Source organism: Glandiceps talaboti, chromosome 8 (genome assembly GCF_964340395.1).
Source record: "Glandiceps talaboti chromosome 8, keGlaTala1.1, whole genome shotgun sequence".
In the NCBI taxonomy this organism is placed as follows: Eukaryota; Metazoa; Hemichordata; class Enteropneusta; family Spengelidae; genus Glandiceps; species Glandiceps talaboti.
The window spans coordinates 19,110,012-19,130,531 of record NC_135556.1 but is presented as its reverse complement, the minus strand read 5'-3'; the positions used below and the strand labels follow the sequence as shown (position 1 = coordinate 19,130,531).

The window sequence follows — 20,520 nt, the reverse complement described above, 5'->3', positions numbered from 1 at the left end:
GCCTGTTTTCAGTCGTAGTTAAGGGAACTAAAATGTATCGAAATCGCGAATCAATAGGTTGTGTTCATTACTGCAAGTTCAAACACATTTTGTGAAGTAATATGTCTATTAGTGTTAATGTGTTGTCAACCAACAAAATGCGCTTCAGGGTTCTAATCACTGTTGCAAGTAAACGAGTCACATTATGACGCAAACCGTTTATATAAAATCTTACATTACAAACAGGACTACATTATAGATACAAAATATAATTAACAAAGTGTTGAGTTCTTCGAATGTTACTAAAACAGCAATACATGACGGCCGATCAAGATCAAGATTATTGCCGTAAATGCTAATGATAGTCACCGTTGATGAATGGCTTTGTCCCGAACTTTTGTTCACTCAACTGGTCTCGAAAGGTGTGATTTTTTCAAGCGTTTGTAGCATCCCCTACTCGTCAACGCATCATGATCACGCACTGTAAAACCATAAATCTATAAAATATATTGCCTAAGAAATCCTCTGTTCTATCATTCGTGTACTCCCCCAATGTCAACACTTTCATAGCCCTAGACTTAGCGGCTATCTGGTTTGAAAATATCGTTCAACAGTACATATGCTGTCGAGCACTGAGTATGTCGCGTGAGATAACCAAGTTTCTAGGCTAACCATAATGAGTGTCACTTTCATTGTCGTGTCATGAATTTGTAATTACCGTGTTTTGGTTCAGACATGACGCTGTGTCGCCAAATACCCAGTTGGAGAGAATCTTATTATTGCAATAGCAATAGCTGACATGGAATCATGGCCATTGGAGTTAATCATCGATGATAACATATACTTCAGATTACCGAATACCCTCTAGTCAACTTTACACTGTAGTCTAATAATTTACACTCTCATTGCATTTGATCATAATGACCCCACGCCCGCCCGCCCGCACCCCCCCCCCCCCCCACACACACACATTTAAAACCAGATTTACTAGTTTCATCCAAGGTCATATTATCGATCAATTTTGTTTTATAGGTCGACACCTGCGCAGTCGTGGTGAATCAACATGGGTTGGCAGAATGCGTCCAGAAGTTGGTGAACCACCAGTTGAATACCACACACATGCCAATGCTATCTTAATTGGTAACGTTGTTGCCGCTGTCGTCCTTTGGGGCAGTGTAAGTATCTATTTTTTTATATAATCCATTGATATTTGTTAGAAACTGAATACCTTTAAACTCGAGTAGAATACAAAAACGATTGGCACATTTATCGGATGGTTTTCTGTAGATCAACAAGGCATTGTCGACATTATTTTGAATATAAATTTATATATATATATATATATATATATATATATATATATATATATATATATATATATATATATATTACTTTGGTCTATTCTGATTTGTGTCAGAACACCCCACTGGATGGGGAAGGGGCACCGGTGATCGTCTTAATCCTCTCTGAAAAAGGGTTATTATCTCCCCATAAGGCCTTATGACGTAAGGTATCACACAACAGATAGCCAGACAGACCCTTGACGGTGTATTCTAACAGTATTTCTTTATTCTTCAGATGATTGTCACTGGAGACATGAAAGAAAGGATGCGGTTTGAACCTCCAAGGACCCCACCACAATAATAGGACTGACAGTGTTTGTCATCACAGATCGGAATGGGACAGAATTATAACGAACAAAAATAAACTATTTTTCCAAATCAATACTGGACTGAACGTTTCACTTTAAAATTACGCACATTCACATAAGTATACGAATATTTTCCCATTTAATGCACAAGTACAATTGTATCGAGAAGGTTTTAACTTGGCATATGACCCTGACAATATTTAAGCTGTCTTTTACTGTTTGTATCTTGTTTGATATACGGGTAATATTGTTATTTATTAGCACGAGCCCATTATTGTTCTCCAGGATTCAATTGATGTTTAGAACTCAGTTGCTAGCGACCACTACTGGCAGTAGTTCTTAGACTTTCAATACAATATCAGTGGCGCGCGATAGGCCTGATTAATTCAACACACTGGGGTAGCTGAAAAAGTTGTTATAATGAACTGACTTTTATCGCATTGAATGGATTTTTTACTCAAATCGGATATTTGACCTGAACTGCTAATCGTAATGGATTTTTAATCTGTTTGGATTTGTTTGCTGCGTGTATTATCTTTCCACACTTTGCTTTTGTTAAAAATGTGTTTGCTGATGCGATTTTTGAAGTCGAAATAAATAATGTTTTAAAGTAACTCTCCATGCTTAATTGTTGTTTTTTTGTAATTGTCACAATGCTGGTTTCTCTACAACTTGTCAATGTTTAAAAACTGGATGTACTTATTGAACCAGCATAAATCATTCTTACTGGTCAGAGTATATTTTTCTCAGACGGTGCCCTGTCGCAACCAAAAATACTAGTACGATTTGAATAGTGCCACAACGAGGCTTAGCGCCTTGTGGATCTACGATATGGCAAAAATGTCCCAGCAAACCAATTTCAGCACAATTTCTCCACAGCCAATGAAAATAAAAAACAACAAAAGTTCTCTTTTCAATGAAAATTAAATCCTATGGAAATAAAGTATTCTTTAGTATACGTTGCAGTGATCGTAAAATCATCCAATCAGTGGGGGCGTGATTCCTTTATCTTCAGTGGACTGGCCTCGAATTAGAACCGATCATCATAGTTCTATCTTGACCAGCAAGGTGGTGTCAAGATAAATGTCTAAGTCGGAGATAATTCAAGTGAATGAAATATATCAACATATTCTTTTAATACATGGGGATAAAGTATGAGTACTTGTCTTCCGTTGTGTTGGATTTTTTTGCTTATCATGAGTTGTAACAGACAATCTATATACTTAGTTGTAACTTATTTCTCAGACACTTGTTTGGAGGTCTAATTATAAAACGCCATAAAATCATATTCAAATAGTTAAAGGTGCTTATAAGAATATAAAGGAAATCAACGAGAAAGAAATTGACGAAACCGTACAATTCTTAAATCAGCTAACACATGAGAAAATACTTCGAACAGAAATTCTTGGTAAAGTTCGAATCGAGAATTAGACAGACGCCCTCAACGATGGTATTGTACCTCAAGCAGAACGGTCGCACAGACTCATGCTTTACTTTCTCTGTCAATCTTATACAGAAGACATAAGTGGTTGGAATCTTCGACTTAGCGGGCGTTTCAAGAAGTTTGAATTGAATCAGTCAGTTCTTTTTCAGCCACACGAGGTTATCATCTTTGTTGTCAAAGTGTTACTAACTTCTCATTATCTGTATCTGTATCTTTATCATACACGTACTAGCACCAATACTCGTTGTCGCATACGTAGTCAAGGGTCATATGTGGGGCAATACAAACAAAGTAATACTATAAGGAGCCCTAGTGTTGATAGAATTCAGTGCTAGTTTTGAAGGCTTGCATGTTGGGTGCACAAAGAGCTTCTTGAGGTAATGATAGTAGTGTTTTGGGATATAATGAATATCGATATATGTGGTTATCACTTTGTATTTATGAAGTATTTATTTACGTAGTGCTTCACGAAATAATGTCACTTGACCTCGGCTGATCGAGGTGACAATACAAGTGAAGTATCACGAACATCATCATCCATAACAATATCTGATATAGACCTTCGATGCTATCGCGCCATTACCTTATATGGCACACTAAATCTTCAACGATTTGTCCATCAATTAATACATACACAGTTATGTCGTTGTCAGTGTAGGTCGGTGTCATCATATCGCCACATAATTATTCTTGAAATACAAAAACAATTGGCAGTATATTAGATAAAAACAAATTTTATTGACTTTAAAATAGTACTTTAAAGACCGATTGAATGATTAAATTCCATGTTTTTGCACGTAGTGCTAGCTATCTCATTAGTTGAGACGTAAGAACTAGATAATTATGATCATTCTTTCGTCCAGGAACAACTTTTGGTATAGCTCTTTTTCAACCCCGAATTTTAATTCCAGTTGGATATCTAGTTACCAGTTTCCGTCACAAATTGATCATTTTAAGAACTCCCGACGTTTCTTAAAGCTTGCAAAATATGTTGACTTGTTCTCTTGTCCATATATCAGAGAGAAAGTTTGTATTTATGACTTTCTAAATTGAAGAATATCATTTTATTTCAAATTGAATTTCTTTGAATGAATTAAAGGTGATATGGTGTGTCACATATAGTTGAGTCGCGCGTAGCCTGGCTTGGTATAGTTTTTCTTATCAATGCGGCTAGTTCTTTTTCTTAGGAGGTTCCAGTCCAAGTTGCATCTGTCCCGACCCTATAATCTGAAATAAGAAACGATATATAAAAGTACGGTTACTAGTAAAATAGCAGTACGGGGTGGTTCAAGTTACGCAGTATAAAAGAAAACTGACAAAAAAATGGTCGTACAGTCTTGTAAACAAGAGGTATAGTTAAGTTAAAGCTAGAACCAGATGTTAATAAGTACCCGGATGACCAAAAGTTTGAAAGCATGCTTATATTAGCTTTGTTTAGACACTATGCATCTCTGAAACTGACTAAATTAATATTTACTATCACAGCACTATAATAGCTTCAATAAGCATCAATTTCCCCGAACAGAATAAGACCCCTCCCCTCCTCACACTGGGGTGCTTTCTCCATTCACACAGAACAGTAATGAAGACCGAGTACATTTATGTTGGCAAGAATTGTACAAATGCATGACGTCACATATACACACAAGAATCATATAGTCAGTGTTAGTATTAGTCTGTGAGGTATGCTCTGATGGGGCTTCCTCATGACACGTTGGTAAACCCCTCCGCGGTGAGGGCAGAGTGACACGACATATCTTACAGTCTCTGTTAGTATCAACTCAACTCGAGTCCACAACTTCAAGAGATCTTCGAATATAGTTTGGATCAACTTGTCCTGTTACAGTTCTATTACACATTTGAGAAATATCCTTTCACCAAATAATTCTCATATAGTTATACTTACGTATCCCCAACCTAATACCGCACTGCCAACACCAAACAACAAGGTGGCATTTGGGTAGACGATTCCACCACTTGTAGGATCGCCAACTCTTGCTGTACCTGACACATTTCTCATCACTTGAGGTCGCTGTCTTAAAATACGTGATATTATACCAATGCCTGGAAAAAAATACTTTTGGTGAATAATTTAATTGACACTTCGTTTGTTATTTGTCCTTATCTCTGACTGTTTTTCTGTGACGCTGTCTAATTACTGGTTGATTTATCTGTCCACCTGTAGCTAGCTATAGTTGGCTTTCCTTGGTCAAACGAAACGAATAGAACCCCTATACTATACTGTAAACAAAATGAGTTAGGCCTACTTTACTCTTTTTTTCTTTCTTTTTTTAAAACATGTTTGCATTTCACCATATTTTATTTTATCTTATCTTGTGGCATGCATTGATGAATTTGTTGGTATTGTATTATATTTACCATTCAAGTGAATACAAAAAATCCACAATTAAAAAAAGTACTAGTGGTGAAAAGGCGCAACTTTTGGCGGGAACGTAGGACTGGAATGGACGGAGGACTTTGTGTAAGATAAGCGTTCTTCTCGTTAGAAGTTATAAGTATAACTTATGCATATACGATTGAACAGCTGTGGTGTTAGTTACATCGCCTCAAATAAAAATCGAACACACACCAAGTCTAGTTATTGTAAAAATCAACGAAACGTTGCAAACGCCAGACGAAGAGGTCACATACTAATGGTTGTACAGGATATACCGAGACAGTCAGTCGAGTCATATAAGCCCCGATGGTAATCCCTATCACAATACCCGTAGAGAACATAAACGCTGTTCTGTAAATGGAGCGATGACCAGACAATAAAACAAGGTCACGTCGTCTACCATTCATACCCAATTCATACCAAAAGACCTAGACACTTTCCTTGAACCATCACTCAATGTAGTACGCTTCGTTGGAACGGAAAGACAGCAACAATAACTTTGGAAAACTTTAAACGGTAATGCATACCGTTATAGCATTGTAACTAAACTCAATATTTTTGGCATTGCAAGAGCGCATCCTATGACCACAGCCCAACGTATAGTAATCAAACTATGTGCGATATTATCGACGCTAGCAGTGCAAAAACAATTATGGTATAACAAAGTATATCTAAATATACTAACCACAACTCGACCTAACTTGCGGCGCTATCGATGACCTTGCTAAATTTGATATTCCATATTTGAATTTTAAATTGTGACTATTGGATGTGTGAGAGAGAGGGGGTGGGAGGGAGAGAGAGAGAGAGAGAGAGAGAGAGAGAGAGAGAGAGAGAGAGAGAGAGAGAGAGAGAGAGAGAGAGAGAGAGAGAGAGAGAGAGAGAGAGAGGGGGGTGGAGAGAGGAGGAGAGGGAGGAGGGAGGAGACCTTGAAGTAAGCAAACATTGGATGATCGCCAAAGTAAATCTAGGATCTAATTATGCTCGGTGGATTAATAACCCACTGACTGTGGTGTATTTTCAATCGAGTATCGATTTCAGTCATTACGTTGCAGATATCAGCTACCATGGCATACATACACGTGAAAAAAAACATTGCCATGCAAAACATCACGAATAACACGGACCCTTGATTGAGTTTCATGTTTTACACGTAATTATTTTATCTTCGGCTGTTTGTGTGCGTGAGACTTTTCAGATAGCGTTCACAAAAGGCTCGGACACAAACATTCCCTTTAGATTATTATAGGATCTGTTTTGTTGATGCCAGAATTCACCGCCAGTGGCCTTTATGTACATTAGCCAACTTCATAATATAGTCATTGTCTGTGGATCTAAGGGAGGAAAACAAGCACACCCCAGGTGTTTGTCCTCATTGAAAAGCGGATTCGATTATACAATATTTATGTTTTTATTTGTCAGTTGTTGCCGGATTTTATTTTCTTTGAACACTGTGGTGAGAATATTTTTCCCTTGTTGTTCATTTTCTCTTTCAATCAATACGGGCACTGATAAAACGGGACTTGATTAGTACTCTCCCTGCAGTGTTATCACGTTCAGTTGCACCTCAAAAACCAACCATGGGCGTCGATCGATTTCTCTCAATATAGCAAAAAAAACCAACGTATTATTCAGATTTACCATTTTTGATTTTTTAAAACATTGATTCTTCTTGTAAAGTTTTGATTTGCTAATTCAGTTCAGAGAGCTGCAATTGTGTATGCTTTTTTTTTTCGTTTTGCACAATGCATATTCCCATAGCGTCCACAATCAATCAACAGTGCGTCGATGTGTAATAATTTCATTCAAAAACTATCAAGTTTAGTACTTACCGTTTCTAATGGGCAAACCTCTGGTGAAAACAGACAACATTGTGGTTTTAGCGTTGTATAAGAACGGTTCACTACAAAATATTTACCGATACAAATGCACCTTATGTTGCTGCCGTAGAGTGACTGTCGTATAACTATTCTTCCAATGCGCATTCAGTGAGAGCAAAGAACGATGCATCAATCGTAGTATCACGTGATCGTGACGTCATTGTATTTGTATACACCGCGTCATTTGATTGAGGGAACATATTGATGTGAATATTCACAAATACAATATAAATCTAATCACTTTAATATACGACTGGACAGAAGTGCGAAGAAATCTTCAAGAACACAAAACAGGTGTTTCGAGAACAGATTCGGTACATGTACAGTACATGTATAATTAAGCCTTACTTGTCGAAAAATAGAGAGGGTGGGATGAAAGCTAAATAAAGGCATGAGAAAAATGAAATATTCCTTTTTATACATGACTAGTTACAAACTTGTCTGAGAGGTACATGTGAATTTTATTCAACGGCTTGCTTCATACGTGCCGATGATAGCAGACGAAGTATTTTAAAGGAAAATCCAGACGGTGTTCAACTATCGTCTAGTAAGAAATATGGTGTAAACCTGGTCAAACGGCTACAGCTGTTACTGTACTTCATGGTTGCTGATAAATCTGAAATTGCATACAACTCTGGCGTCGTGATCACGTGACACAACTGTCGAGGTATTGTTGCTGCTTCAAGGCATCAAGCGCCCGTAACCGCCCAATTGTCCAACAGACTTGTGTCGTAGTTAAAGAAACCTTGCCGGTGCATTGCACAGTGGAGATTTTTCACCATTATATAAACCGAGAAATTCAACATGTTTTCTGTTGTAAGAAGTTTGCAAATCAGAAATGGTAAGTACTAAATTTTTGAAGCAAACTTTTTCAATTTCTCTTCTTCAACTTAAAGTATTTAAAAAACCAAAAAAAAAAAAACCCCATAAAATTGTTATTTGACGGCTTAATAACACGTTGACATTAAACAAATGATGATTAGTTAGCTAAAACCAAAGACGAGGTCAACAGATTGTCACCTTCATTTCAAATTGGATGTTATTGAATTCGTGTTTTGGATTTGAGACGACTAGGAATTTATGAATAATACATTGACAGGCTTTGACCAAAAGGAATAGTAATAGTTTTTTTATATTTACTTGAACTCAAGTAGAATTATGATGGTGTGTCCGGTTAAATTATTATCACACCATTTGGAATTCATTTGTGTAAAAATTGTCATGGTGTACTTTTATCTGAGAAAGCTGCTCCTAGTTTACCAAATACATTTCCATTACATTGAGGATTCTATCAATTCACTTATTGTGTAAAAGTCGCCTGGGCTAGACAATAATGTGACCTCTTCGACCACACTTAAGTGCTTTGAAATGTACATTCACGTCTATCATTCGATACCTGTGTAAGTGGTAAACAAGTTCGGAACCATGTTAGCAACTTGAACTGACTGTTTTCCTTAGACTGAGGTACTCGAGTAGAGTACGTCATCAAAGGGCTTTTGTGTCGTATTATAACAAAGTACGCTATGTATGTAGGTATGGGATGGACGCTCCGATTGTAGGCAAAGCTATAAACTCAGCTCAAAGGATCTGCACGTACACCATCGACCTGAAAGCGATTAATATAAAAGTATCTACATATATGCAAAAACGATTTAGTTATATGATAATAAGTACTGAGAGATTCTGTTCATTTATATATATTGATTCATTTCCTTCAGAATCTGTACGGTAGTTTAGATTTGGCCAAATACTGATGACATTCAGGTGGTATCATGGAATTGATATCATCACCCTGTGATGGGTTAGACCATGCTGGTAGCATGTGGGGGCCGTAGGGGGGGGGGGGTAATTGACAGAGCTGTCGTCGACTATCTCTACGGTTTACTACATCTAAAGACTATATTTTGACGATGAGTTATGAATTAACTGTAAATGTTGTTTTAAGGTAATTTTTTTTATCACGATGAAAAATTGTCATGTTTTGGAAATTTGAATACCTCAGATAAATTGGATGAAAAGTGATCAAAATACACAACTTCAAAAAGTGCACCTTTTCTCTGTGATTGAAATGCGAGTACACCAAGTAAAGCAATTCACATTTGAAAGCGGGCAATGAATTATAGAGGGCGCTGTTTCCTGACTGAGTCACGGTATCATCATTTTCAGTGAATATAGTTTTAGCTTAGTGATGACGCAGATAAATCTAAGGGTTTTCATTACGAAAGAGAATGGTGAATGATTTTCTTTTCAGAGACTTTGCAAAATTGAAAAGCAAGAGTAAATAGATTCTACAAAAACTTTTGATATAGGGAGAATATCTAAATTCAAGGTCTTCTGCTGGTAATTGTCATTGGTGTTGTATGATTCACACTGTCATCAGTTTACGACCTATACCTAACCATAGACAGTGTCCTACTGTCTATGACCTAACAAAATATTTCAATCAGTAAATCTCTATCTGTGTAGCGGTAATGGGCAGATTTCCCCACCCTCAAAAACCAGTTTGAAAGGGCGTGATCTTAGCTCGTTAGAACTGAGGACACTAATATGCTTTTAGTGGTCTGAGGTGAGAGTGAACAATTTAGATCTAGGCATCCAGGGCCAAGGCCAATTCTGTACATTAAACTGTCACCCCCCCACACACACACACCTGTAGGAGTACACCAAGTAATCGCCCCATGAGTTACAACAATTACGACTATATATATTGAGTTAGGAAAAAAGGCAAAGTTTAATGAAAGGTATAGGCGGTTGTAAAACTCGAAAACAAGCACCTTGAGGGACAAATGTCACAGTATTAAGAGCTTTGTAGTTCCTGAGGAAAGGCGATTTATCAAATGACCATTGTGTCGTTACAGACTATATAGTATAACCCGGGGGCAGACTAAAAGCAATGCAATAGATCTGTATAATGTTACGTGTGTGGCCTGGACCTATGGTGATCGATGACGTATCTGGATGACTTCACGTACACCACGAGATTACTAGTACATAAAAGTTTCGTAAAACATGAAAATGAATTACAATCCAATGTGATTTATGATGAGTGAGGTCGTCTGCTTGTCACAGTGGAGATGTATTGCTTTATCTTGTATCTGCAGCAGCAAACGAATAAATATCCGGTGGAAAATATCACCACTGATAATTTCTACAAAGGACATTTAAAGACATTGTACATTTATTATTATAAGTGCACGTTGTTGCTGGTAAAGTTATGACCTCTCTCGACTGACCTCCGTCTCCTCAAGGAACTAATACAAAGGCTTGAAGACATTCAGTTTACACCTGGTCTTTCTTGAGTCGGTCCTCCCAACACAATACGTGACAGCCAATTTATTAGCAAATTTGTTTTATCCACAGATTGATCACGTGATATTTGTTTTCATCAGACAACTGGCAAATTCACTTACAACTCTTGGCGTTGGAATTCACTCTCCGGATTCCATCATCACCACCACCACCACCACCACCACCACCACCACCACCACCACCACCACCACCACCACCACCACCACCACCACCACCACCACCACCACCACCACCACCACCATCATCATCACCACCACCACCACCACCACCACCACCACCACCACCACCACCACCACCACCACCACCACCACCACCACCACCACCACCACCACCACCACCACCACCACCACCACTAACTTTTGATATTTTTTCCACCCAGGTGTTGGTCCGAGACAGCAACCTCTAGTGATGAGGTGCATGTCGAATTCTTCACGAGTGCCCAATCTCATAGGTCGAGGGTCGATCTTGTTCACCATTGTTTTTCTTGGCGGAAGTTGTCTACTATCACGGGAATATGTGAGTAACATATGGAGAAAGCAATCTTTCAACAAATGAAACTTAAGAAGCGGTCTTAGCCCTAGAATGTAAGATACGTCGTGTCGTTTATTTAGCCCTAGCTAATCAGTATTCTTTTTTTCTGGCTTTACCCTGGCATAACACTAAACGTCATATACTCATTACAGACTAGCTCAACCCAAACTTATACTATATTGCATACATAGAATCCAAACATCATCCGATTTTTCAGCCTATGGTATATATATAATCTTATATGTCACCAGTCTCCTTTATGGGTTACAAACTCTAGCTCTCGTTTGGGGAAATTTTGAATACTAAAATAATCTGCAATGGGATGATGTAAACTAAGAATGCAAATATTCGTGGTGGTTTTTTTTTCGTTTTTTTAAACCAACATATTTTGACCGGTTTTATGTGAACACGTACCTGGTGTACATGTGAACATGACCTTGTTGTACATGTGTACTAGACTGGCCTTTCCACATGGACCCTAGTCTAGCAGACCTCGGGTGTTCTTCCCATACCATACGACAAGCGACCGAAGGTCGCTATCGAGGGTGGAACACACGTTCCACCTAGGCCTCAATACGAACTTTGTTCGCTTATCGTATGGGAAGAAAGCTCGAACGTCTAGCAGCAAGACTATTGATATCCTTGACATTGAACTTATTGTCACAAGTTAGGCCTACAAAAGTGTTAATTTGCTTATTTATACATGTACGTTAATCGACTTCTTCACTCCCTGACCGAATTACATTTCTTCACTTCATTGCCCTACCCCATTTGTGTTTAGCATCCAATGTGTAGTTAATGTTATATCTAATGACAGTTCAGTTTGTTACGATCCACTAATATAAATACGTATTATTTCATATTACAGATTTCTAGAAACGGCAAGACAATGCTTGGAGATGGCCTTCACAGAGATGAAAAGTAGAGCTTGGCGTTCAAGTATTTTAGTACCCTGCTGCCTCGATGGCGCCTGTGCAACACAGTGCCAACGGCATTAGATTTATGAAATTTGAGTTTTGTCATTTCCATTTATTCGCTGCTTATATATTATCAATGCTTAAGAAAAAAACTACAGAACAGAATAAGACAAAAGCTTAGAGACTAACTGCAACTATCCTACAGTGAGATTAGATTCAGAATCTACTGTCAGTACAATCAAATATGTGGATTGCTATTATTTTAAATGCTACATGTAAATAAAAAATATGTTGAAATATGTGTACCGAGTCGTTGTAAATGTCTTCTATATGATTGGAGCACGTACTTTCTAATGGATGGAGCACGTAGTAAGATATAAATACATGTATGGACTACCATTGCACCAAACAAAAAAATGAAAAAGAGCCAACACCAATAGTCAGAAAATGTCTTCTACGTAAAGAGAGATTGTAATTTTACTTAAATTGGTTGTTGAGAAAGAGAGGGCGCTATGTTATGTCTGAAGTGTCAGGCTGATTGACAGGAATCAAAGTATGTATAAACTCGCTACCGTTGTCATAGTAATATTTCAAATCAAGTTTTTTTTAGCCATTTCTTCCATACCAAGATACAACTATAATTTTACCCAACGTTCTGACTGGTACTTTTTCTCGAAATGGTGGGGTTTCACGAACTGATGATATTGAGGGCATTGAATCGCCCAGCGCGTAGTGTGTACAGTATACTGTATGAAAAATAGGTCTTATGACCAGGATTGTGTGTGTTACGAGCAAGGATTGTGTGTGTTTCAAACAAGAGTTGTGTGTGTCTCAAACACCCAAATGCTAAGGTTTTATGACAAAAAGTGTATGTTTGTGTGTTGTGTTCTTGTTATACTTCTCGAAGAATTAGAGAGAAAGAAAATTTGACAGACATCATAGCCAAAACGCTGTGTACACAGTACAATTAGATAATTACATTTTTCTGCCTCAGAACCATCAGATAGTATAAAGATCTATAAAGATGTTACGCTTTATAAAGCTCACTTCTACATAAATTTTGTAAACTGCATTCGAGGCTAATTAATATAACGCGTTTTGGACTTTGTAAAACTTCAGACCACTATAGAAAAACTAAGAAGCTGTATCTATATAGGATGGGGAATATTTACGTAGACACAAATGTATACAGTATTTGGTAAAACGAAACAAAAATAACAGCAAAACAATCATTTAAACCAAGTAAGGGGGCTTGAAGTTTGACGGCCTCACTCAAAGATATTTTTTAATTGAGATTAGGAGTAAAAACGCTGCATTTTAAGCATTGCCAAATAAAAAAATGACGACTCGACCAAAAAACTACAAAAGTCACACTGGTACGGTAAATGTACTTGCTATCGAGAACTGTGGCCTTATTGTTTCCTGTACAACACCCTCCCGTCACGCCTAGCCAGGTCCAGCCACACAGCTTTTGTTGATCTCAGTTGCATGCCGTATCGGAAGCGTTGTTTTTGTCCAGTGTCCAAGGGGAATCCAGAAACCAAGGACCGCACGTAGACCAAAATGACTGTGATACCATAATTGTAGAAAACCATGAACACTTCTGGCACTGATCTGATCTGTTAATTCAAGGACTTATTTTGTTAAGCTGGTGGTAAAATATTTGACCACTTAACTATAGCATTGTGACAGTGAAGTGTGCCATTTCAGTGGTTTCATCCCTCGTTGTATGCTACGGTTTACCGTTATGAGATGACAGTATGTGTGTTCGACCATGGCGATATCAAGTCGCCATAATGTATAATAGTACACAAGTTTACGTTTACTTTAAAGGGAAAATTACTTTCCAGTTATTGGAAATTAAATCCTGCTTATAGCTGTTGTTGATACTTATTTCGACCCTTAATAATCTACTGTCCAAAGTAATGTAACAATTCTAGAATTACATGTAATCAAAAGATGTTAGTGTAATGGTTCATTATATGTTAATTGATAGATATGATGAACTTACTATCCCCTCCCCCATGAATTACTAATGTATAAGAGACGATATTACATGGAATTGATGAAAAATATCAACTGAATCAGAATCGAATCTTATAATGTGACTTTGGAAATATCGATTTTGTTTGTTTGTCTTTTAATATTTACTTTTATATATATAAATAACTATTTTTATCAAATTTTTGTCTGTCCACCCTATACAAAAACATAAACATTGAAAATTACCCTCATACTTAGCCTACATATAACAAGGGGGGGGGATTTAAAAAACAGGATCACACCCAGTAAATTCGTCATATATTCTTTACTTTGTGAACAACAATAAAGAATGCATGAACTGGGTTCTGGAAACGAAGGTTTCTCCTCTACAAAAACAAATCGAAAAATTCAATAATATTGTTGTTCCATAGTGCGTATGTCGCCATTGATATTTTGAACAAAAAAGCGAGGACGTCATGACGATTGTATTGGTGTTTCGTCATAGCATTGTGATAACACAGAACAGTTTGTCAGCATGGGTTTACAAGGGAAGTTTACAGACAATAATATGATAGGGTGGGAGACCTTAACCTGGCTTATCTCCAGACTATTGCCTCAAGTAATTGAGATCTACTGTCTCGAGCTACTGTGTATTCGAGGCGCCGAGTGAAATCTGAGGTCAAACTCTGATAAGACTGAGTGGATGTTCACATGGTTCAACGATTACTGTCAGAATGCCTAATATACGTAATATGTGTACGAACGTGTACAGGGTAGGGTATACATGAAGTGTGACTTCTAATTGATGCCTGTTTATATCATTTGCTGGGTTTTCTGAAAAACAGTTTATTATGCGAGTTCAATGTACGCTTTCCGTGACGAAAGAAAAATATTTTCCGTCGTTTTCAATCAAGTGTCACTAGTATTTTGAAAAGACCTATAGTTTGTTCCCCAATATGAATAATTATCAAATTTGTCCTCAAAATGTTTTAATATTGAGCAGATTATCAAAATGATTTGTAATAACTTATAGTGTACCCACAATACCTCCTAACCCCCCCCCCCTCCACCCCCATCCCCATTCCAATACAACAGTTGAAACAAGAATCATAAATTGTCCAGGAATTGTACATTGTAACTGTCAGAACTGTTGGTGAGGACTTTGGAGTAGAGGCCAACAACAAACAGTTGTCCCCCATCAATCACGTGATCAAGGCGAATACTCATCATAAGGTCAACGACCTGAACTCAAAACAAAGACCCAACTTCCAGGTTGATGGAATACAGAGTTTAAAGATTTATATTTTCAGATACAATTATAAATAAGTAAGGAATATGGGGTATAGTTTATGAAGCTATAGGAAGGACATGGCACTGAGTAGTGAATGGAGACAAACGGTCACAATGAGGTGAAAAGTCTTTCAATCTAGAGAATGTTTTGTCCTTTGTCAGGAATTTTTCCTCTGTATTGTTGAATTTGATTTTAGATTTGATTCCTTTAAAAAAAAAAGGTTTTAAAAAATAACGTCATTATTAGTATGTACGTAATATAAGTTAACTGTTGAAAATAATAAATAATACGTCAATTAAATTTCACAAGAGACATCTTACACACAATGTCTAATGAGATTGCTTGATGAACCTTGATTGATGTATATGTGTCATTTCCATGACAGGAAAAAAAAAAAGAATTAAAAAAAAGGAGATATAAAAAAAAAATCAGTCAACCGACGGTATACACATATTGTGATATCTATGACATCATCATTAATAGTGGAGAGTGTAATGACATGAGATATTTGAGTTCAATATTTTATGATACAAAAAAATGAGTAATTGTTTCTACAGGTAGGTTCTGACTCTACCCTAGCAGTGAAATGATTGTGTGTGTCATTATTTTTCTAGGTCAATAAACCGTGCGTTATCCATTGTTTGAAGTCATCACAACAGATGTGAACACAAAGTATCGGATGCCGTTACAATTAATCGACCGATGCGATGTTTACTATCGAATGTCATTGACTGGATTAGTCACGTGACGTTACCTTACAATATATTTCCATCGATGTGTATGATTTAGTAACAATATATCAAAATTGCTCCAGTGCATGTCTTGTTCAACCCAAAACAATTTTTAGGAATTTTGAAGAAAACATTCGTGGCCGGTTCGGCACTGACATAGAAGGCAGCGAAGACTTTATATTTGCATACTATGATCGAAGAGGAGAAATGGAAAGCTGAAATTTGCCACCAGAAATAAAATAATCGTCAGTCGCTCTTTCAAAACGGTCGCATTTGTCAGAATGCGTATAATCATGATGTGACGTCCTAAAAATGTATCAACAAAAAGTGTCTTTTATTACTATATTAAGGAAAAATTTTCAAATGTGTTGGATTTCTTGTAATTCCCGTGAAATTTTGTTTTACTTGCAAAATAATTTTCCTAAAATATCATCGCCAAGTCTCTCGTAGAAGCAGAAACATCCAAACCATGCCTATAGGCAACTTCCTATAGTATATTTTTCCATACCAGACAATGACCTTATCCACTACTCTGTTGTTATTGTTTTTATTTCGAACGAGTTGACGATCCACACGATGCGACCGACACTAGATACATAATTTTATGGCGATAACAAAGCTATTGTTTAAGAGGGAGACTCAGTCCGGTGAACTTTGCACAGAGTGCATCACTGGATCGCACGTACACCAAAATATTAAATATTCATTGTTATTACTCGTAAACAGGGACAATTTCTTACAGATTTGTGTCACTCAAGATGACTCATTCTACAGGGTTATCTGAGTTTATTCCGACGAGTACGAGTATTACCGTAACATATTTAAGTACATCGACACGAGAAAATCACCGTAGGGTTTACTAAATGAATACATTCTGTGTATGCTATTGTTTGGATCCTGTAGGGAAAACACCCCAAATATGTTTTATTAGATACGTTATAGTAAATATAATATTTCATAATTGCTGGGTTAAAATTCAAAACATGTCATACGACGATATTGAGATACTATACTATTTATCATACAAACTGCCACTGATATTCCCTGGATATTCTGTTGAAGTAGGCGCGCTACTGTTAACATAAATATTAACATTTTTGGTTGAAGGTAGCACAATTTTTGCTACATGTATATGCACTTCGGGTGATACTTTTTAACTAAAGATCATAAAATCTATGCTGCAGATTTCCTTTCAGCGCCAAAGGAGCCGCGGTAAACATGACGATGTGTGTGTTTTGTTCAGACAATCTAAGTCGCCATGCATGCATGCATGTATGCAGTTATTTTCTGAGCAGTGCGACTGACTGTGCCTATTGTTCAGTGTTTTTTCTACAGTAAGTTTTTCGTCAAGGTATTTTCATTTCAATAAAAGATGACGTCACCAAACTGTTATAAGAAAACACCCCTGCGATGTTTGTCAAAGGTCATGATGATAGACATCACTTAACTGTCCACTACTCGTTCATTCATTCATTCATTCATTCATTCATTCATTCATTCATTCATTCATTCAACTTACTTTGATGTTTAAGTATTGTACACCAGGGAAAGTCTAGTTCCGGTGACAGACTGTATACGAATACCTCCTATTACTGTTCCATTCGTCTTTTGAACAAGTCCTACATTATACTCCAGACCACTATATAATACCAAGCTTGTTTGAGGCCTACGAGTACATGTTTACGTTTCAGAGTCTGTCATGTTCAACGTACCTATTTTGAAGTATAAACTTTGGGACGACAGTAAGATATAATAATACTTGTAAATGTTCACACAGACACGCAAATACTAGTATATGGTAATAAGACAGGTAATGAATTCAATATTTATTTTTAACGTTGATGCATCCACTAGCCACACCTTACACCTGTGTTGCTTGTCAATGTACATATAATAAAATACTACGAATTACATATGTCTATATAGTTATAGTCCTTTAGATATTGACAGCTGAAATCTGTTCTAACGGCGTGGATAAATAAAATGGTGATGAAGTACTTATATTGCGAAGGTTTTTTAGATAAAATATCTTAACTGAAGAGGGGAAGTAAATAGTGTAATTTGCAGTCACTGTATATATGTAAAATGCCGGGAAAAATAGTTGTGTTTCCATTATTTCAATGAATTGATGATTTAACCTTGATGCATCCACTAGCCACACTTTACACCTGCGTTGCTAATTGTCAATGCACACTTAGCTTCTTAAACCCAGTAGTATTTATTTCAATGTTCTTAAACGTATTCTGAAAACGCATCTTTTTAATCTTGCCTTCTCTTAGATCTGGAATTAAGTTTTTATACTTTTTACGCTTCTTCTGTATTTTAAGCGGCTCTGATCACTGTCTCGATGGATTTTGGTCGCTATATTAATTTACATTATTATATAAAGGTTATCATAGATTCTGACCGTGATGGTTACGTGTACAGCCTATGTGAATTCAGACGTAAACAACATAATCAGACTCAGGGCTGCATAGAAAGTGATGTTTATGCCTCCAGTCTTGAATGTAATCTTCTTGCCACAGAAAGAGCTGTTGATAACATATACACTTATGTGTATTGCATGTAATATTTCATCAAAGTTCATATCGACTAGATCCTAGAGTTGTTTGTGCGTGTGTGTCACATTTCAAAACACTTAGTATTAGTGGTGAAATCAATATATCTACTCATTAAAATACTTTCAGGCTATCATTGGTATTGACCACCCCTAGTGCACTATTTTCTATGTATTAGCTGGGCAAAATAGAAATGTATTTGGAGTCTAATCTCAGAGAACATGAAAATGTGGAAAACTGTGCACTTTGAGGCCCATCATATCGTTCTCTATAATTACTCATGGGAAAGTTTTAAGTAGTGAGGTAAAACTTTAAGATTAGTTATACTAGCATTATCGTTCTCTTGATTTGCACCATCAATATATTATTATACTACAGACAATTTTGCATGGGGGATTGTGTAGTTCTCTCAAAAAGCTTTAAGTACATCATCTGTTTACCTCTAATGTTAATTTGTGTGACGTACACTTAGTACTGTTTAGAGGTTTTTGTCCTTCTTCTGTTCTGCCTTGTTTGTCTCACAAATTTTGCATTTGTATGTGTATTACTGATGACCAGTCTCTCTCCCCTCTCTCTCTCTCCCCTCTCTCTCTTCCTCCCCTCTCTCTCTCCCTCCCTCCCTCCCCCTCTCTCTCTCTCTCTCACTCTCTCTCTCTCTCTCACTCTCACTCTCTCTCTCTCCCCCTCCCCCCCCCTCTCTCTCTCTCTCTCTCTCTCTCTCTCTCTCTCTCTCTCTCTCTCTCTCTCTCTCTCTCTCTCTCTCTCTCTCTCTCTCTCTCTCTCTTTCTCTCTCGTGTAAAAACGACTAGAATCGAAGTTCTCCCATTAGTCTACATTGTTGGCGAGTGGAGCAGGCAACTGCACATTGTCAGTTAGATGCTATCGATTTCAACAGCACCAAACAGCAGGTCAAGGTTAGGTTCCCGATGGCTTTATTTGAATATCTGGCACAGCGACCTGGCTTATTTTCTTTCTATCGTTAGACTTGTTATTCTGTAAATCTACCCATGCGCTGAATGCGTGATTATTGAATCCAAGCATAGATAAACTGACTCTCGAATCCATTAACCCCGAGGTGTGCGTGCGCTGACTTACAGTGAATCATGCCTTGTTTTGGTGAATTCACAATAAACAATTAAAACATACATCAGTTCAATGTACGTGGTTTGAAGCATCCGTGACTAACAGACAGTTTTGCAGGGCATATCAGCAACGAGGCTTGGTAAATAATACTTTTAAGAGATATCAGAAAGAGTTTCTGTTTTTATAGTGACACTGAGCTCATGGAGCTCTTTCCATCAAAACAATCGTAAATCCCAGATACTAGTAGATAACATGGTGTTATGAGTTAATAGTACGTGCATTGCCACAACAGACACATCATTGTAATGAGGGGTCACAACAGATGGGCAGGATAGCATTGACCTGGGATTTACTACAGTATTTAAGAACTGCAAAAATGATATGTAAAGGCTCTTGAAGTTGGATAATTGCATTTATAAAACACGAAAATTTTCATCAGAATTATCAATAAAAAACCATATGGTTAATTTAAAAAGCGAACGTTGTTTATTGTGTACAACGTCTATAAAACACGCCTGTCACAGCTGACTCACAACTAACAACAAACACCTGAATGAATAGTAGTAGTACACGGTACGAGGTGAACGACCCAGACTGTAAACAAGAACTCGCCTCGACCACTAGTAAATATTGTTAGCTATGTTGGTTACTTTCATAGCGTTAAAGGTATAAATACTCAGAGAATTAAAATTGCTCGTTTTGATGTATTTTATCAGAAATATGCAATAATTAGATACAATGACTCATTTGTTTTTATATACCTTC

General features: G+C 37.1%; 2 long non-coding RNA genes across 2 annotated transcripts; one reads left to right on the top strand and one right to left on the bottom strand.

The window, feature by feature from the left end:
* Window positions 1–3,842: 3,842 nt before the first annotated feature.
* LOC144439119 (uncharacterized) lies at window positions 3,843–7,458 on the bottom strand. Its single transcript, XR_013481098.1, has 3 exons — window positions 7,305–7,458; window positions 4,981–5,138; window positions 3,843–4,301 (listed from the first exon to the last, which is right to left on the bottom strand). It is a non-coding gene; the product is annotated as an uncharacterized LOC144439119 (long non-coding RNA).
* A 565-nt stretch (window positions 7,459–8,023) lies between these two features.
* LOC144439498 (uncharacterized) lies at window positions 8,024–12,377 on the top strand. Its single transcript, XR_013481108.1, has 3 exons — window positions 8,024–8,193; window positions 11,041–11,177; window positions 12,061–12,377. It is a non-coding gene; the product is annotated as an uncharacterized LOC144439498 (long non-coding RNA).
* The last annotated feature ends 8,143 nt before the right edge of the window (window positions 12,378–20,520 follow it).